We start from the raw sequence: 4,485 nt of genomic DNA, 5'->3' as shown, positions 1-4,485 counted from the left end.
ATGCTCACTGTTCATCCAGAGGCAGCATTGATCGGCTTCAGTTAGCAGCAGTAGCGAAGGAATCGCTCGGGTTGAGTAATGCGTAGCCTGCAGTGCAATCGCTCGGGTTTAGTTAGAGCCCAATGCCTCGCACCCACGCGTGTAGGTGTATGAGAGAAACATGCATCGCTCGGCCCCCAACCACCCACCGTAACCGGGAACTCCCCGATATTTTCCTCGACCTTGCTTCTACCACAGTTTTTTCCATCATGCATGGCCCAAAGAATGTCATGCAGCTGCGTCTCCGGCCCGCCCAGGACAAAAATCCCATTTTCTGTCATGATTTTTTTTCATAGAAGTAGGAGCCCACCACATCTATGATGGTACCTGGTTTTGTCACAATTATCGGCATAGAAGTGTCATAAGCATGACACGAAAAAAATTCATTCGATCCAAAATGTCATGGATGTGTCTTTTTTTGGTAATGCCCACTGCACTACTCTACTACAAGAATGATGCATCGGGCTGGTGACTATTAGATGACACACTCTCAGGTCTCGCTCTAGCACATGAGGTTACTCCATGTTCCCAATCTTTAGTGGCTGCTCCATGTCTAACAAGATTGAGGGCGAGGGCGACTAGCATAGGAGGGGAGTGGCAGGGTTGTGCTGGAGGACATCACAAGGACATCGAGGAGACTCAAGGGTTGGGGCCAAGGCCAAGAGGCACTGTTGCTGGTATAGGTGATGGCATAATGCTACTAGACAATGGCTAAGCAGTGTTCACAGATTTGCCGCCATGATGGCCTGATACGTCTCCATCGTATCTACTTTTCCAAACTCTTTTGCCCTTGTTTTGGACTCTACTTTGCATGATTTGAATGGAACTAACCCAGTCTGACGTTGTTTTCAGCACAACTACCATGTTATTTTTGTGTAGAAATGAAAGTTCTTGGAATGACCTGAAACTTCACGGAGATTATTTTTGGAATAAATAAATAATATTGGTGAAAGAGTCAACCTGAGGGGACCCACACCCTGTCCACAAGGATGGAGGGCGCCTCTTCTGGTCTTGTGGGTCCCATGAAGCTCCACCGACCTTAACTCCAACTCCATATATTCACGTTCGGCGAGAAAAAAAATAGAGAGAAGGATTCATTGCGTTTTACGATACGGAGCCATCGCCACCTCCTGTTCTTTCTCGAGAGGGCAGATCTGGAGTTCGTTTGGGGCTCTGGAGAGGGGAAATCGTCTTCGTTGTCATCATCAACCATCCTCCATCACCAATTTCTTAATGCTCACTTCTATGCATGAGTAATCCCATCGCAAGCTTGCTGGACGGTGATGGGTTGGATGAGATTTAACATGGAATCGAGTTAGTTTTGTTAGGGTTTGATCCCTAGTATCCACTATGTTCTAAGATTGATGTTGCTATGACTTTGCTATGCTTAATGCTTCTCACTAGGGCCCGAGTGTCATGATTTCAGATCTGAACCCTTTACGTTTTCATGAATATATTTGTGTTCTTGATCCTATCCTGCAAGTTATAGTCACCTACTACGTGTTATGATCCGGCAACCCCGGAGTGACAATAGTCGTGACACTTCCCAGTGATGATCGTAGTTTGAGGGGTTCATGTATTCACTAAGTGCTAATGCTTTGGTCTGGTACTCTATTAAAAGGAGGCCTTAATATCCCTTAGTTTCCAAGAGGACCCCGCTGCCATGGGAGGGTAGGACAAAAGATGTCATGCAAGTTCTTTTCCATAAGCACGTATGACTATATTCAGAATACATGCCTACATTATATTGATGAATTGGAGCTAGTTCCGTGTCACAATAGGTTATAACTTTTGCATGATGAATGCCATCCTACATAATTATCCATCATTGATCCATTGCCTATGAGCTTTTCACATATTGATCTTTGCTTTGTTACTTTTCCATTGACAATGTTATGATTGCTACAAAACTGCTACTGTTACTTTTGCCACTGTTACCGTTACTTCCATGCTACTTTGCTACTACATACATTGCTGGAGATATTATGTCTTTCAGGTGTGGTTGAATTGACAACTCAGCTGCTAATACTTGAGAATATTCTTTGGCTCCCCTTGTGTCGAATCAATAAATTTGGGTTCAATACTCTACCCTCGAAATCTGTTGCGATCCCCTATACTTGTGGGTTATCAAGACATTTTTCTGGCGCCGTTGCCGGGAGCATATCTCTATTCTCTGAGTCTCTTGTGATTTATATCTATTGATCACTATGAGGAAAGATCAAAGAACCAAGATTTTTCCCTAAACTACGAGTGGAGGTAAGGAACTGCCATCTAGCTGTACACTTGATTCACCGTCTATTTTGAGTAAACTTGTGAGACCTACATATGCTGTTGATTCCAATATGTCGCATGTTATTGATGATGCCGATTTTGCTATGAATAATGCTTGATAATACTATGCCACTAGGTGAATTTCTTAATGAACAACTTGCTAGGGTTAGAGAGAATGAAATTACTGAAACTGATGATATTATTGAAACTGAAGATTATGACACTCCCCCTAGATATGAATTGCATGTTCTACCTGAGGGTTATATTATGGATGAGGAAACTGCTAGAGACTTTCTTGCTTTCATTGATAAAGATGATCTTAAGAAACTGTTAGCTAAGCTAAAAGAAAAGTCTTTGAATGCTAGAATGCAATAAGATCCTAAGTTTGCTACTTCACCTATCTTTATCACCGATAAGGATTATGAATTCTTTGTTGATCCTGAGTTAATTACTTTGATTGAATCTGATCCTTCCCATGGTTATGAATCTAAAACTATTGTGGCACATCTTACTAAATTGAATTATATAGCCACCCTATTTGCTCATGAGGAAAAAATTCGCTATTACTATGTTCTTAAATTGTTTCCTTTCTCGTTAAAGAGTGATGATAAGTTATGGTTTAGTTCTCTTTCTCCTGGTTGTGTGCATAGTCTCCAGGATATGATTTACTACTTTTGTGCAAATTGAAAAAGAGAGTCTCCCACAAGCTTGGGGGAGGCTTCTCCAATTACTTAATGCTTTGCCTAATCATCCTCTCAAGAAAAAAAAATACTTGATATCTTTTATAATGGACTAACGGATGCTTCTAGGGACCACATAGATAGTTGTCCAGGTTGTGTTTTCAGGGAAAGAACTGTTGAGCAAGCTGAATTGCTATTGAATAATATATTGGGTATGATAATGATTGGACACTTCCTAAACAAACTCCTAAGCCAACTCTGAAGAAAAGGGGTATTCTATTTCTCAGTCCTGAAGATATGCAAGAGGCAAAGAAATCTATGAAAGAAAAATGTATTAAAGCTGAAGATGTTAAGAATCTACCGTGTATTGAAGATATACATGGTCTTGATAACCCAACACAAGTAGTAGAGGTAAACTCTCTCCATAAATTTGATGAAGGTGATATTCCTCATAATAAGTCTGCTAGTCAATGCTTGGATGAGTTTGATAATTTTATTGTTAAACAAGAAAACTTCAATGCTTATGTTAGTAGACAATTGAAACATAATGCTCACATGCTTGACTACTTGGGTGATTATATGAGTAGAACTGTGAATGATCTTAAGCTTATTAGTAAGCATACTTCCATGGTTAGAACTCAAGTAGAGCAAGTACTTAAGGCACATGATGATTTGCTCAATGAGTTAAATAATAAGAACAATGATAATGCTGCTAGGGTTATGACTAGAGGTGGTAAAATGACCTAGGAACCTTTGTATCATGAGGGCCATCCTAAGAGAGTTGAGCGGGATTCTCAGAGAATTAATTCTGATGCACCTAGTCCTTCTAATAAAAAGAGAAATAAAATTGATAGGACTTTGCATGCTTCTAGTGAACCTATTGTTGACACACCTGAGAATCCCAATGATATTTCTATTTCTGATGCTGAGACACAATCTTGTGGTGAACATGAACCTAGTGAAAATGTTAATGAGGATGTTCATGTTGATGCTCAACCTAGTAATGATAATGATGTAGAGATTGAACTTGTAGTTGATCTTGATAACCCACAATCAAAGAATCAATGTTATGATAAGAGATACTTCATTGCTAGGAAGCACGGTAAAGAAAGAGAACCATGGGTTCAGAAACCCATGCCGTTTCCTCCTAAACCATCCAAGAAAAAGGATGATGAGGATTTTGAGCACTTTACTGAAATGATTAGACCTATCTTTTTGCATCTGCGCTTGACTGATATGCTTAAAATGCCTCCTTATGCTAAGTATATCAAAGATATTGTCACTAATAAAGGAAAGATACCAGAAGCTGAAATTTCCACCATGCTTGCTAATTATACTTTTAAGGGTGGAATACCAAAGAAACTAGGAGACCCAGGAGTACCAACTATACCATGCTCCAATAAAGGAAACTATATTAAAACTGCTTTATGTGATCTTGGAGCCGGTGTTGGTGTTATGCCTTTCTCTTTATATCGTAGACTTGAATTGAATAAGT

Source organism: Triticum dicoccoides, chromosome 5B, assembly GCF_002162155.2.
Source record: "Triticum dicoccoides isolate Atlit2015 ecotype Zavitan chromosome 5B, WEW_v2.0, whole genome shotgun sequence".
NCBI classification, from domain to species: domain Eukaryota; kingdom Viridiplantae; phylum Streptophyta; class Magnoliopsida; order Poales; family Poaceae; genus Triticum; species Triticum dicoccoides.
This window is presented reverse-complemented; position numbering follows the sequence as displayed.